The following is a 16605-nucleotide window of genomic DNA, read 5'->3' as shown; positions in this document are numbered from 1 at the left end:
AGACATTAAAGCCAGATGGCCTGCTCTGTTTAGGGCATCTCATATGAGTTCCAGTGTTGCTTAGACTTGCATGTTGTTAAAATATATTCATAGTCCATGTATAACGACCGCAGTAAAAAAACATTCTCAAAACAATATTTATAAATTTACTATTTGAGGTTCTAATTCTATTGTTTGTCTTTCAGCTCCAGGATGAGTTTCACAGAATCCCAACAGTGCACCTTGAACCAAATTTCATGTCCAAGCTGGATGAGTATACTCCAAAGCTTCTGGCACTCTTCCATTCCAAGGGTGGAGCACTAGGATTAAGGTTAAAAGCTATCCTACACAAGGTATCCTTCAATTACTTCTCAGTTTGTTAATAACTAACTTATTTAAGTTATAACAGTATATTTAAAAATATTTTGAAGCTATGTTTGGGTAATCTGTGTATGCATATGCCTTCTGTGTCAGGGACGCCAGCCCAATGGGTATGCATTTAGGTCCTTTGAGGTTGAAGCTGGTACAGTGATAGAAAGTTTTTATTTTTTCCTTTGCAAAACTATTATTGATCACAAACCACATAAAGGATCATTGATAGACGTTTGTTTAACATATGCTGCAATTTTCTTAAAATTAAAATTCACCCCCGCGTTATACCAATACTTTTCATTCTGCTACTTTTATTAGCATGTGCTTATTTTTTTTGCTTAAATTTAGTTAATTTATTCAATACATTTTAATCAAATTTTAACTAATTACATTACGTGTCACTTTGAATTTATTCAGGCAACTTTTCATTTAATGCAAAAATATGGGTTCATTTTGGTATTTACGAATGCCAGGGAAGACCGAACTTGACACAATGTAGTTCTTGTGCAAGGCATGTGTAACGCGGTGAGCACGGGAACGTACACACAGCGTGAAATAATATAGAGAAGGGTGGACATGAGTGCCGGCTCGCAAAAGCAATACATTTGACACTCGTCACATATATTAGCGAGAGGGAAACGCGCACAGCGACCCAGAACAAACAAACAAAACAACACGGGAGACTCAACGCGCAACAGAATAGAAACCAAAACCGTGAGGGCATGGAGCAAACAGAAACAAAAAACAACGCACAAAATACAACACGGGAAAAATAACAGTTAACCATAGTGAGACGGGAGAAAGAAACAAAACAACAGTAACTAAAAACAGCGCGGATAAATGCAACGCGAAAACAAAACCAAGGACGCCAGAAGAAGTAATTGGCAAAAAACGCCGCAGCAAAATAAAACCCTTCCCAAAAATAAAGGCAAAACGGATAGGAAGAAATGCAGGATTGGGAAAACTTGAGATGAGTCAGGAAGCAACGCAGGAGATAGATACTTGAATAAGTAAAGAGAAAGCATAACAGAGAGGTGGCGAGACACCTTCAAACGAGAAGCAATCACAGTGAAAGCAGAGACTGGCTGAGAACATACGGTTATGACAGTATAGTCTGGGACTGACTCTGGTGCCCCTAGCCATGGCTGGGGGAACAGCATCCGAGCCAGCCCTGACAGCTTGTAAAATGAAGCTCAAGAATTTTGGTAACAACAAAAAGCATTTTATTTTACCAAAGCACATTATTTTTGTTAATTAAATGTTAGACACTTTATTTTCTGTATTTGTCATTCTGTCTTGCAAAGCAGACTGTAGTATATCATGCAGATTTTATAGACTTAAGCAGAAAATCGAAAATCGTTTTGAATCGAAAATCGATTTTGAATTGAATTGTGGCCCCCAAAATCGGAATCGAATCGTGAGATAGTAAACGATTCCCACCCCTAATTTCTGCCTTTGGAACCCAGAGACGGGTCGATTGACCTGAAGGATTTTAGCTAACATCCTATAATCAGCTGTGAACAGGCGTTTTGTTCTGTAAATAAGGCCATTATTGGCGCACCACAGGAGGGGGCATGCTTAACTCCCAACTAACCATGGTTTTCTATTGAGTTTAGCCATTTAGTTTCTAGTTTGTTCTATTCAGTTTATTGTATTTTATAATATAAAGATTCTATATATTGTATTTAGCTTAGTTTTATTTGAGCAGAAAAGCACAAACAATTAATTATTTTTTATATTTTAAATAGAGAATTAGACATTTTACAGCCAGGTACAGCTGTGAGTAATGACTAGAAGCATTTGTGTCCAATGAGAGAAAAGAACTGAAACCATGGAAACAAAAACAGAAGTGGAACTAAACAGAAGCTGAAAAGACCAGAGGAGGAGGAGCCAAGCTAGACAGACAGGGAGGGGGCGGTGCCAGGCGTGACAAGTTGAAAACACCTGAGTGGTGAATTCAGTGCGGTCCATCTGTCTAGCAGGTTGAGGAATTTCCCGGCGACTCTGGTTGACAGTGCTGAGGATAATGGTTTTCCGGCTAAGCAGTCGTTGTACGAGTACCCAAAACTTGATGCCAAACTTGTCTGGTTTTGTTGCAATGTATTTCAGCAAATAGCAACGAGTCTTTGATGGGAAAAGCTGTTCATCAATAGTGATGTGTTGACCAGGGTTGTAGGGTGTGATTCAGTTGGTGACAAACGATCCCCACACATCGGAGATTGCAGCAAACTTATCGGTCTCATACTACGAAGCATGTCAAGAGTAATAAAACAGAGGAAGCTCTGAAGGTGCCCCCGGATACTTCTTCTGGCCTTAGCCCTTGGCTCTCCATCTGTAGCATACATTTCTATTGGGGTGAAATGGAGACGTTTCCCCACTTGTTCTCCACGCCACACTGTGCCATCTTTTGCAGTTGGCTCACTCCCCAAACGAGCTCTTTTTTGGTAGAGGAGTCTCCTCCTCTGCAAGATAAATCATTTCAAATTATCTTTTTGTTTGGTTCTAAATAAAAAGGTAAGTCAGGAAATGAAAATAGGTAGTTTGAGAAATCTAACCTGAAGACATCTCAGATTCTGAATCCGGTTGGAGGACTATGTCTTCTCCATCTGAGTCACAAGGGTTGGTGTTGCTCAGGATCAGTTCTAGTGCCTGTTGCTGTTGAGTGGTGAACCTTCTCTGCAGTTTGTTACTTGTGAACAAAATAGATGAAGCAGACAAAATAGATCCTAAGTCTCCCAGATCTGCCCCAGCCCCCCCTGCTTTATGCACAGTGAGAAATGTTCTCACCAGAGCACTCACATACAATTATCCACTCAGTTTGCCACTCCTTCATTTGGGGAGAAAGCTACACTATTGTGGCTATTCCCCACTTTAGTGAATAAAGTATGTATTAAAATTAAAACAACAAAGAGATAAAAAAATAACATTTGTTAAAGAGAATAAGCCAGTTTAATCAAATGAGTCTTAAGAGCAGTTTTGAATTCTGAAATAGAATGCAGTGTTCGTATGTGTGTGGGGAGTGTTGATGGTAGAAAGAATATATAGAAGAAATATGACATGTGTTTTGACTCGGTGACAGACAGAGACCGGTAGCGTACTTCTCAGGAAAACTAGACCCCAGGGCAGCCAGGCTGCCCCTGCGTGTGTGCGCGATAGCAGCTGCAGAAAAGGCACTGGTAGCATCCAGAGACATAGTGGGGCACACCCAAGTCACACTTCTGGTCAAACATGCTGTTTCTCGAATTTTACAGGACCAGAAAGTAGCATATTTGTCCACACAGAGGTTTTGGAAACAATATCACTCCCGTCACATTATTCTGCCCAAGCAGCTGAGCCGATATCCCTCACCGTTGCCAGCTCAGGGTCAAAGATTTAAAAAACCACCAAGTCTTACAACTGTTGGAGGCCGTACTATTGCCGCACACACCAGAACAGGCGACACGGTAGCAAAAGGCAATTCACAGACGCCACAGCCCAACACACAGCTTCACAGGCTCCACACACACAAATGATGCTAACGGATCACAGCGACAGAAGACACCCCCCTAACAACCAGAGCAATACAAAACACACGCCATAATGTAAGAAAAACAGAGATGGGAAAAAGGGGGTGTAAAACAGTGGGGGGGGGGGGGGGGGGGAGTCTGTGTAACGCGGGGTGTACAGACCGGTACACACCGCGTAAGAAAATGAAGGGAGTATTGAACCCAAATGCCGTTAGGAACCAAATGGGATAAATGCTTATAATAGGACTGTGTGTATGAAATAAGCACACGCGAACAAAAACGAAAGTGACTCTGCATACACACACCGTAGCAAAACGAAACCCCAAAACTGACGCGGAATAAATAAACTCAGCGCGCGAAAACGAAACTAAACCGTAAACACACGGGAGAGAAAATAACAAAGACAACGGAAAGAACGCGGAATAAATTCGACGCGTGAAAATAGAAGGACGCCAGGGGAATACTGGCAGCAGGCGAACGCCGCAACAAAACAAAACCCTTCCCAAAATAAAAGAATAACCGACAGGAAGGATAACAGCGGGAGGAAAACTTGAGAGAGGCCAGGGAGCGGCGCAGGAGGTAAGTACTCGAATAAGTAAAAGAGAGAGAATAAAGTGGCGAGACACCTTACAACGAAATGCAACTCCAGAGAAAGAAGAGAAGGGCTGATAGCGTACCGGCAAGACCAAAACGAATCAGCAATGATCCGTCTCCAAAAGCTTCCTTAAGAAGCCATAGGCCCTTTTCACAACAAAACGGAAATACGTCACCGCCGGGTAAAACAAGTTCCAGTACTCGCAGAAGATAGTTGTTGTCAATTCACCTCAGCATGGAGCGTGTGTTTACTTCATCCCTGTCGTCGCTGCCGAGACTGAATTTTAAATACGTTTCCAGTATCGTTGGAGAACATTCAACAACGAACGGTTCCAAGTTAAATAGAGGCTACAAATTGTTTGTAGAATAATTTATTCACTTATACCAGGGTAAGCTAACACCAGCTAGCACTAGCTAGGTAACTAACTATTATTTAAGGTATAGCTGGTTCCATTAGTCATCCTACGGAGTGGTAAAACAGTCTATATTATTATGTTATATATTATAATATTACATATTATACTGACAGCTTTAGTTAACAATATCTAGCTAGGTTAAGCTGTGCGATTTTTGGCCCATTTTCAGCCGATTTTTCACTCGTGCGACTATTTTTGCGATCGGGCTGAGTTTCGGCTCAATCGCGTGTCGTGCATCGTATAGTTTACACAGGGAAACGAGGAGCGATTCACACCTAACGACCAACTCCCGATCAGAAATCGCAGCGTCGCAAGAATATCAAACATGTTTGAAATTCAAATCGCTCTTCGTGAGAGTATCACACTGTTGAAGCAGCTCCACGAGCCGACTCTCCCTGCGATTTAGTCGTACAGTTTGAGATGGAGCTGAGTACACCATTTAAGATATCGTACAGTGTACGCCCAGCTTTAGCAAGCCAAGGGACGTCAGCTATTGATTGTTTGGTTTACATCAGTATCAATAAAGTTCATGACACACACCAAGTTATTACAGGTTATTGTTTATTCAGTGTCCAATATAGTCGACAGCAAAGTGATGGTCAGAGCTGGATGCTACCGAGCAGAGCTGGATGCTAGCGGATCACAGCTAGTTTCAGAGCCGTTTCAGTGGAACAGTTGCTGTCCGCATTTGAAAGAGCAAACTCTCGACTAGTAGATGTTCGTGGTGTACTGCCAGCCGAGAGCTTGCTCTTTTCTAGCTAGATGCTATTGGATCACGGCTAGAAGCTATCGGATCGGGGCTAGAAGCTATCGGATCACGGCTAGAAGCTAGCGAACCGGGGCTAGAAGCTATCGGATCAGGGCTAGAAGCTATCGGATCGGGGCTAGAAGCTAGCGAACCGGGGCTAGAAGCTAGCGAACCGGGGCTAGATGCTATCGGATGACGGCTAGAAGCTAGCGAACCGGGGCTAAAAGCTAGCGAACCGGAGCTAAAAGCTAGCGAACCGGAGCTAAAAGCTAGCGAACCGGAGCTAAAAGCTAGCGAACCGGGGCTAGATGCTATCGGACCGGGGCTAGATGCTATCGAACTGGAGCTAGAAGCTAGCGAATCGGAGCTAGAAGCTAGCGAACCGGGGCTAGTTGCTAGCGGGTAACAGCTAGATGCTAGCGGACGTACGTGTACTCCCAGCCGAGAGCTTGATCTTTCAAACGCGGACAGCAACTGTTCCACTGAAACCGGCTGGGAACAGTAACAGTACTGGGAACAGTAACAGTACTGGGAACAGTAACAGTACCGGGGACAGTAACAGTACTGGGAACAGTAACAGGGAACAGCACCAACTTTTAGCCGCGAGCTTTAGCCGTCTGCAGCAGTGAAATGCTGGCTACACACAAAGATGCTCCGTATCACAAAGTTTTCCCCTTCATCCCTCCTAATTGCACAAACCCATTTTCTTTTCTGCTCGTCGTCAGCCGGAAAACAGTAGAAACTGAGATACGACTGTTTTTGCTTCGAGATCGAGCACCCTGGTGCACTGCAAAAGCTCTTGTTATTGGACTCTGCCATTGTTTAATGTGTAACGGAAGTAACTTTACCCTGCAACGAGAGCTTCCGGAAGAAAAAATGCGGAAGTGTGAAAAGGGCCTATGGCAACAGGTGAGACGGATCATTGCTGATTGCGTGGATGTAGTCTAGGGCTGACTCGGGTGCCCCTAGTGGAGGTAGATGGTGTGGCATCCGAGCCAGCCCTGACAGTCTGGATACACACAGAGACAGGTAAGCCATGTCTCCCTACAGCCTACATGTGGGGTAGAAATTGATAGAAATTGCTGATAGGAATTGCTCATGGGAGGAGTCACAATGAGCAAAGGGGGGATAATGACGATGTTTAGTCTGCAGAGGTGGGGACTCAAGTCACATGACTTGGACTCGAGTCAGACTCGAGTCATTAATATTAAGACTTTTGACTTGACTTGAAAAAATATTCAGAGACTTAGACTTGACTTGGACTTTTACACCAATAACTTGGGACTTGAATTGGACTTGAACCTGTTTACTTGCAAAGACTTGATTTTTTTTACCCCAAATCTAAATTTTAAAACGCATATTAATATTTATAAAGTGCGCCCCATTAATTTCTTTTCCGTCCTCTTGAAGCAGACCAGTCCTCTGCTTTTCCACACTCTGTACGTGTGTGTGTGCATGAGCTGCAGCACAACCAATCAAATGGGGGGTTGGCGAACGTAAATTTTTACCGGGCGGAGTGTAAAATGGACACAAATTAAGTATTATATCGCGATCGATCGATCGATCGCCAGTGGTTGGTGCCAGAGCGAACTAGTAACTCATTGAATCATAGATGTGGATCAGAGGTAAATAAACTAGATTTTTTTCCGGCGTGAGAAATCGGATGTGTGGCGTGAGAGCGTGTGAAGACGGTCAAATGCGTGTGTCTCACGCTCAATGCGTGAGAGTTGGCAACCCTGGGTTCTGTATCTGAACTCGGGGAAGAGAGCCTCTCTCTGTCACCATCATAATATCCAGGATTGTGTATTTGAAGACATCTACGTCGAGAAAAAAATATATTGACAAAAGTGGAGCGAGTTTTCAGCTATGGGGACATCATTCATCGTGCACAAATGACATACAGACTTTTGGCCAGCAAATGCAATGCAGAATAGTTTACTGAAATGTCTAAAGTTGCAGATTCCTGTTAATTGTTCAGTTCTTATATTTGTTTGTCTTGTGTCACTCACACATGTTCTCAATCAATCAATCAATCAAAGTTTATTTGTATAGCGCTTTTAACAACTCAAGTTGTCGCAAAGCAGCTTTACAGGGTTTACAAGGTTAACAATACTATGGGTCCAGAACCCTAATGAGCAAGCCAAAGGCGACAGTGGCGAGGAAAAACTCCCTATGATGGTGGGGATTAGGAAGAAACCTCGGGAGAACCAAGACTCAAAAGGGAACCCATCCTCCATTGGGCGGCCCGTTAACACACAAATACACAAGTCACACATAATTCACACAATCAGACTAGGTAAAAGGTAGAATTGAAAGTTCTGGGTTTTGATATTGTCACTGTAAATGTCTGTTGATGAATGCCAGGCTTTCATTCCGTGTCGGAGCAGTGATGCTGGTATTGTAGGCTCCGACTGCAGTGTTACTCCCCAGGTGAACCCCGGTATCAGCACATCCACCGGCAGCCAGACCATCCCCCAGGTGCCTGCAGGTGCCTGTATCCAATCGTCTTGTGTAGAGCCATGCAAGAAGATAGATAATACAGACTGAGTGGACATGAATTTAAACCACCGTTGATTTAAATGTACGTAGCTCACGTGCCAGTGATCAGCATGTGGCTCCGGCAGACTAATCTATAGCAGCATAACTAAAGGGAGAGGTTCAGAGGTGACCACAGGCATGAGGGCTCACTGAGACATTGCTTTCCAGTCAAGTCATAGTCACAAATAGAGTGATGCCAAGACACAGCTGGATGACAGCATCAACATCTCAGATCACCAGAAATCTCAACGTCTGGGGGCCCCCAAGCCCCTACACCTTACAAGGGGGATTTTAGCTGAAGGCTTGACTAAACAGGTGAGTCTTAAGTCTAGATTTAAAGATTGGAACTGTGTCAGAGAAACCAAGAAACCAGATAAGAGAAGAGAGGGAAAATGCTGTTATGGTTCTTTGTATTGTACTATGAATTTGAACATGGAGTTCTACTTATGACTTTTTCACAGAATATTTATTTCTGGAAAATTGTAGTTTAAAGTATGAATATTTTTGCAGCTAAGTTTAACAAATTGAACTGTGCAATAAAGAGGTGTAATTTTAAATTTTTTTTATACTTCGTGTTTTCAGTTGCACATGTTTTATCAAGATTTGAGGAGAATACAGATTTAAATAAGAACGCATGTCTATTATTTACATTTAAAATATACCTTCAACATTGGTAAAAAAAAAAAAAAAAGACTCGAAAGGACTTGAAATTCCAAGTTTCAGACTTGGGACTTGACTTGACTGTTGCCTGTCTTGACTCGAGACTTGACTTGACTTGAGTGTCTTTGCTTGAGACTTGACTCGGGACTTGAGGTATAAAGACTTGGACTTACTTGAGACTTGCAAAACACTGACTTGGTCCCACCTCTGTTAGTCTGTGCACAACACACACATAGGATTAGACATGAGAAATCACTGCATCTTCCACCCTGCCAGCGCAGGAGCAGTAGAGCCAATGGCACAATAAACGGAGTGCTTTCTGAACTGACTCAGGAAACAGGACTAAACTGGGTGAAATGCCTGTCTCTGGTATTGTGGCATATCTGCACTCGCCCCCAGACATGCACAGGCATATCAACCTGAGATAGTGTTTGAATGGCCTTCAAACACAGGAGTGGAGCCGCCTGAATGGGACACACACTTGGTGAATGAGTCACTGCTGCACAAGTTTGTCTCTGTTATGTCTGAGCAGGTCAAAGTTGCCAGAGGTGTCGGAGAATCCACTGCACAGATTCCAACCGGGAGACTGGGTTGTGCCACACAGCGCCAAGCAACAGGACAAATTCGGGGGCCTGAAATAAATGAATGCATATTTGAATGATTACACAGAATCAAAGGGGGGAGGTGTGAGGGAAATTTGCTTATGTCATTTAAGATCATATAAGAATATTATGATTTAGTACATTAGCAGAAAAACTGTGAATAATGTTGCTCAGTGATTCGGTTTAGTGATTCATCTGTAATCATAACATATATGTTATGTCTGTCATCCCTCTGCTGACCATCAGCTCTTTCTGTGTTCTGTTAAAATCAGTAAAGATCCATATTAAGAGGAATACACATGTGAGACGAAAACTGTCTACTGCGTATTCTCCCCCCTCAGGTTCTCAGTGTGCCCAAATGTACTATGAACATGTGATAATAGAATAAAGGAGATTGGACTGCCCTCTCTCCTCAGAGTTCTTGTTCTAGATGAGACTCTCATGCTTTTTTGTACTTTTGTAATAAAACTCTCTTTTAACCACGTCTAAGTCCTCATCTGTTTTCAGGAAATTTCCACGACAAGTAACAGGATATAAAAATGCACGGAACAGGGAAGCAGAGGAGGGGAGAGAGCTAGGTGAGAAAGGTAACGGGGAAACACTTACAAACAAGGACTGACAACGAAGGACAGGGCAGAGGAAACTAAATACACAGAAACAGGGTTCGTACACTGACAGATTACAGACAGAGGCAGTCAGCAATGACCAAATCAAGAGTGTGGCCCCTGGTGTGGGTGGGGAAATCGATAAGTTGACTGAGGTTGAAACAGTCCAACAGCTGAAGAAATTCAGCTGCAAAGTGGCAGGATGGAGTGTCAACATGTATGTTTATATCCCCGAGTATGAAGACATTGGCAGACGTTACACAGAATGTTGAGAGGAGGTTGCTCATCTCAGAAATGAAGACTGGTTTGGTTTGGGAGGCCGATAAATGAGCAGTATTGTCACTGGCGTGGGCGATTTACATACAAACACCAGACATTCAAAAGATGACAAATCAATAAAAGCGGACGAAGACGAGGAGAGAAGAGAACACGAGGGGAGTCGGAGCGTCTACACGGTTCCATGTACACACCCGTTGTTTATTAGTCTTTTTCTTTGGTTGTTTTGTACTGAGTAGAGGTGATTGTTTATTGTGCTTGTTACCCTTTTGTCTTCTCTGGGCTGGGCGAGGTTAGATGAGTGCACTCGTACATTGAACACCACGTAGGTGATTTCTTGTCTAGATACCTCAGATAAGAGGCGGTGTGTTTGTTGTATTTGTATCATTAGGTTAGTGTTGAGAGGTGTTTTTCTGTTGCGTATGATGGGTTGTTTTGGAGATAATGTGTATCTGTGTTATTTTTAATGGCATTATTCGCAAAACTGGTGAAAAGTACTGCTTAGTAATTAAACACAATTTCCCCAGCCTTAGAAAACATCCTTTCACATGGCACAGAGGAAGCTGGAGTGCATATAAATGTCAGTGCTAGCTGATATAAATGTGGAAATTGTAGTTTTGCTCCAGTATAGTAGTGGATCTTCAGATCTTGGCCGGTTTACCTCAAACAAGTAACGATCTACTTCAATTGTAGCATCAGCCATTGCACTTGCGCTCTGCCTGCTCTGTCCCACAGTGCTATCCAGGAGATGCCAAAGGTCACCTATAAGTGTACAAGGGGAAAAAAACATCTATTAATGACATTGACATTATATAATATTACTAAACTGAATAAAGACTTACTATTGTCTGAAGATTGTCCAGTTTGTGAAGTCTCTGATTGCTGAAGGGGGTTGAAGAGGGAATATTTCTTATTATCTCAGCACAATTTCCTTTCAGCCTTGTAATTGCTTCTAATTTTGTGGGGCTGAAGAAACCCAGTTTTTTTTTATCTTGGGTCCAGTAAAGTGGGCGTGGTCATCACAGTTATTTCCTCTGCTTTCAATGAACGGTCTATGACCCGGTGTACCAAATTGGCACCAAGCTGCCTTGCCATGTTTGTAGTTAAGCTCTCAGTCTTAAGGAGCTCATGCATGTACTGGATCCAACATATGTTCTGCCAACCAGACAGGTGCGTATTGTAGGAACATGGATTAAGTGTTTCATTGCTACTTGAACATCAACATATATATATATATATATACATACTGCTGAGAATTTGGCATTGGCTCATACAAGATTCATGGAGGAGTTGAGAGAAAAATGCCGCAAAATGGATTCATATTCCCGAACCAGCACTACTGCAAAAGAAACACAGACACACGTACAGAAGCAAATGGAAGCACTGGATGTTGCGCTCCCTTGGAAAGGAATGGAAGGGATGAGCTCCCAGTGCCCTGCAGCATGCGATTTGGGGGCAGTCATGGCCTGGTTGTAGGGAACTGTTCTAGTGACCGGAGGGTCGTGGGTTCGATTCCCAGACCTGAGGCCATGACTGAGGTGCCCTTGAGCAAGGCACCTAACCCCAACTGCTCCCCGGGTGCCAGGCTAGGGCTGCCCACCACTCTGGGCACGTGTGATCCACAGCCCGCTAGTCATCACTAGTGTGTGTGTGTGTGTTCTAACTGCACAGATGGGTTAAGAAAAGGAATCAACTCAACCCCAACACTGTTAAAAAGTTTTTAATAAAAATCAGTAATTTTTTATTTGTTCCATCTGTTGCAGTTTCCTGTCTTTCAGTTCCATAAGCACTCTTGTACTCCCAGTTCCACAAGCATTTATTTTAAGTATTTATTTTACGTGTTCAACATCATCACTCAAATAATAATATTTCCATTTAAAAACACATTTTTATATTCATTGAGCCGTGGCAAAATATTTTATTTCATACACAGACATTCCAGTTTTCTCAGACTCAGGATTCATTGAGTCTGTCATATATCCTTTTGCACAGCAGGTGTCACTAGTGAGAACGAGTCAACGAGGCTTCGGGTAATGAACCTTCTGGTGAACCTTTGAGCTGGAAAGCCCCATTGGTTCATGAAGCCTTGTTTTGCCATCACTACACATATGATTTAATTTACTTTTTAGTGAGTAATATTCATCAGCTTACCAAGGGAGAATCTGCACAGAAAAAAGAAAGATTATATAATGTCTGTTATGAAATATGGGAATTTTATTTGAGCAATTTAAACTAAAGAAAACACTTACCGGTGATTAGTATGCAGAGGAAGGCAGCCATGTTGTCTTGTTGAAGAAAAAGATTGGGTTCTGTGAAGAGCTTTTATGGGTTGGGTTTCCTGCCTAACATCCAGGAAGTGGCATCATGCCACTTCCTGGATAGCACTATAAAAGGCCTGATGTGAATTGTTTGAGGTTTTTGGTGGGAGAGCATGTAATGCTGAAAGTAAGAAATTATCTTTCTGACTGAACTGTGACAATTGATGTGAGGAACTTGTGAACTATCACATTTTGTTTTTTTATGTCTTAGTTTGTTCCTGTAAATAATTTTCTTGCCTCTATATGGGGATTAAATAAACACAGCTATTTCTTTGCACCCTACCTGAACCAGACCCTGTGCCTTGTCTGCCTTGTCTCACAGACCTGTTCCACAATTATTGGCACCCTTAACAATTTCTTGGAAATAAATCCAATTATGTTATTTGTACTGTATTTTATAAATTGGATCAAAGTATATATGATCCTTTAATTAGTAATTGGTAAATAACTCCAAAGCTCACTGTAAGAGAATTGAATCAAAAGGAAGCATCTTGGAGTTACGAGGTCTCCCAAACAACCATCGGGCGCTATCTACATGCCAACAAGCTGTTTGGGAGGCATGCCCGGAGAAAGTCTTTTATGAGTTGTACTCATAAGTGTAAATGAGTGGAGGTTGCGAAGCGGTACTGGGATTATAACCGGGATCTTGTGCCTTGGTCAGATGAGACCAAGATGGAGCTTTTTGGTACCAGACACTCTAAGTGGGTCTGGCAGAACATCAAGGATGTGTACACAGAAAAACACCTCGTGCCCACTGTTAAGTAGGGGGAGGATCTGTGATGATGTGGGCCTGTTTCTCCTCCAAAGGTCCTGGGAACCTTGTAGAGATACATGGGATCATGAAAACTTGAAAACTGAAATATCAGGACATTTTTAATCAGAATCTGGTGGGTGCAAATAATTGTGGAACATGTCATTTTATGGGAATTAATGATTTCTTAGTCAGGATTTTTTCTTTCTTTTTTTCTTTCTTGAGTCAAAGGTTTATTTTTTTAGTGAGATTATGCTTCTGCAATAATAATAAAAAAAACTATTTTAAGGCTTTTAACATATTTTAACTAGGGGTGCCAATAATTTTGGAGGGTGCTGAGCACACAGTGCAGAAGTAACCAGTCTTGAGATAAACCAGGTACCAGTGGCTTCCTGGAGATTAATTCCAAACCTAATCGAGCACACCTGGCTAAAAATAACAAGATATTGAATATTTGATCAGCTTGATCAGGTGTGTTAGATTATGGTTTAAATAGTCTGCTGTAGTTTGTCTCCCTTGCTCTATGGCAGTCCTTCTCAAATAGGGGGGTGGTGCCTGTGGGGCACATGTGACCCCACATTACACAAACTGTAATTGCACATCTACTACAGTAGGTGGCAGTGGCACTGTAATTGTCAGCCTGAGCTGTCATCGCACAAGAGACAACATGGAAAAGTAACAGCAATGAAAAGAAAGGTGCAGAGAGAAGATAATGAGACCAACAAAAATGCTAAAACGAGGAAGTATGACGAAGCGTAAGTAGCGCTTGGCTTCACCGTTACTAATGTGGGAGACGAAGAAAGACCGGTGTGTATTTTGTGTCTTAAAACGGCAGCGCCAGTGCGTCCGCCCCCTGATTACTCAACCTCCCCAACGTTACAGCCCTGCAATTCGATGAAGCAACAGACAGCAACAAAGACTGTTTGTTCGTGTCTTGTGTATTTTTTGACATGACAAACTCCCTGTGTGAGGATCTACTTTTTTGTAAATGTCAGAAACAGAGCCACAGCTGAAGAGCTATTCAAAACACCGGACTGATGAAAATTGCACCTGTGTTTGGAGTGATGGAGCACAGACCATGGCAGGCACTCATCTAAAAGGCCTCACCCAATGCTAAGTGGACACACTGTCTTATACATAGAGAAGCACTGGCTTCAAGGCACCTTTCCTCTGAATTAAGTGAGGTTATGACTGACATCATAGGTGTGGTCAATTTTATAAAGACCAGACCACTAAAAACAAGAGTCTTCTCTGCTATCTGTGAGGAGATGGGCGCTGAACACCAAGCTGTGCTATTTCACAGTGAAGCACGGTGGCTGCCACAACGAAAAGTTTTGTCCCGAGTTTTTTAACTCAAAGTATGAAGCACAAGTATGAAGTTGCAGTAAAATTTGGTGATGAGAACTTCCTGGGGAAACTGGCCTACCTGAGTGACGTATTTGGAAGGCTTAATGAACTGAATCTCCAGCTTCAAGGGAAAGATAAACACCTCCCTCAGGTAACACACAAGATCAACTCTCTCACTCGGAAGCTTGCCATGTGGGGCAGGCAACTTGATGAAGGAAAAACAAATTAATTCGAGAACCTACATGAATTTGTTGACACTTCTGACTATGATGACACCTCGGTGATTCCCTGTATCAAGCAGCATATTTAATCATTGATGGGATTCTTTGAAAAGTACTTCCCTGAAAAAAGTTCCCAGTATGATTGGGTCCGAGATCCTTTCAATGCACCAGCTCCTACAGGTTTCAGCTCTGCAGAGGAGGACCAGTTCATTGACATGACATCTGACTCCACATTGAGACTGAGGTTCACATCACAGACACTGAGTGAATTCTGGCTGAGTGTCGAGAGGGAGTATCCACTCTGGGGCAGAAGGCTATGGGCATCCTTATTCCATTTGCAACATATCATATCTTTGTGAGACTGGCTTCTCTACTTTTGCTACAATAAAGACAAAGTACAGGTCCCAGCTAAACATTGAACAGGAGCTGAGAGTGGCTGTGTCATGCGTCAAACCCCGCTTCAAAAAGCTGTGCACTGCAAAACGGGCTCATTGTAGCCATTAGTTCTGGCTTACTCATGTCACGGTGAGGTCCCCGGCCCCTCCCTTTTGGGCGTGTGCTAACGTTGTCTGCGTCTATTCGTCTGCGTCTGTGGATCTCCGTGGGTGCGGTTATGTCTTGTGATAATCCGTCTCACCTGTGGCTCGTCTCGTCATCACGTGGGGATTATGTGATTTGTCTATTTAATGTGCGTCCGCGCAGTGTCCTGTGCTCGTCATACACGTGTGTGTGTTGCTGTGTTCTGTGTGCGCTTTCTGCGCTATTTGTAAAATAAAATGTCACGTTCGTTCTACGTCAAGAAGGATTTCTGTCTCGTTCTTCGCTACGCCTCGAACGTGACACAAGAATTGTTGTATTACATGTTTTGTAGGTTAAGGTGTTAATATATTGTGCTCCTGAATTAATGTTGTTAAATTTATTATTTATTGATTTTATTTAATTTCATTTTTCAGTATCAAATGCCAGTCAGTTCAAAATTTTTTCTAGTTTAAATAAGGATCTCATTTTATTTCCATTTCATGCAAACTGATGCACTTGTTTCTGTTACAAACTAAAAATGAAAGTTAATAAAAATTATTTGTTATTTCTTCAGTGATAATAAGGATGTGATGATGGGTGGAGGCAGGCACGACGAAGGCTTTGGTCCTCACACATACATTTATTACGTCGAACAAGAAGTGAAATCCGGCGCAATAGCGCAAGCACACTTACATGTAGCTCACTCAAGCACGAACTTTAGACAAAGACGAGCACAAGACATTGCGCAAACGCACATTATATAGGTGATGAACACAGACCCTTGTGATCTCGAGACAAGGCACAGGTGCGACTATGAACATGCTCACAAACGACCCACACCCACGGAACTACAAACATGGACATAACTGCACGCAGACAACATAGCGGCACGTCCACAGGGAAGGGTCCGGGGCTGTCACCGTAACAAAGGACCTTATTAAGGTGTACTTATAACAATTTTACAGATAAATTATACTACAGTGGGCGTATTTTTTTACCCCATTTTGTCATGGGATTTATGTATGTATGGGATTTATACACCCACAGTATTTATAGTCGCGGCAGAGAGTAGTGACCAGGGTGGTGGTGGGATGAGTGTGTGTGTGTGTGTGTGTGTGTGTGTGTGTGTGTGTGTGTGTGTGTGTGTGTGTGT

General features: G+C 42.6%; 2 long non-coding RNA genes across 2 annotated transcripts; both read right to left on the bottom strand.

The window, feature by feature from the left end:
• Positions 1 to 498: 498 nt before the first annotated feature.
• LOC143511801 (uncharacterized) lies at positions 499 to 5125 on the bottom strand. Its single transcript, XR_013130269.1, has 3 exons — positions 4535 to 5125; positions 2907 to 3040; positions 499 to 2813 (listed from the first exon to the last, which is right to left on the bottom strand). It is a non-coding gene; the product is annotated as an uncharacterized LOC143511801 (long non-coding RNA).
• A 2506-nt stretch (positions 5126 to 7631) lies between these two features.
• Positions 7632 to 16477, bottom strand: LOC143511802 (uncharacterized). Its single transcript, XR_013130270.1, has 3 exons — positions 12546 to 16477; positions 10958 to 12458; positions 7632 to 9445 (listed from the first exon to the last, which is right to left on the bottom strand). It is a non-coding gene; the product is annotated as an uncharacterized LOC143511802 (long non-coding RNA).
• Positions 16478 to 16605: the final 128 nt, after the last annotated feature.

This window comes from Brachyhypopomus gauderio, chromosome 4 (assembly GCF_052324685.1).
Source record: "Brachyhypopomus gauderio isolate BG-103 chromosome 4, BGAUD_0.2, whole genome shotgun sequence".
In the NCBI taxonomy this organism is placed as follows: Eukaryota; Metazoa; Chordata; class Actinopteri; order Gymnotiformes; family Hypopomidae; genus Brachyhypopomus; species Brachyhypopomus gauderio.
The sequence above is the reverse complement of the archived record's forward strand: the minus strand, read 5'-3'. Positions and strand labels throughout refer to the sequence as shown.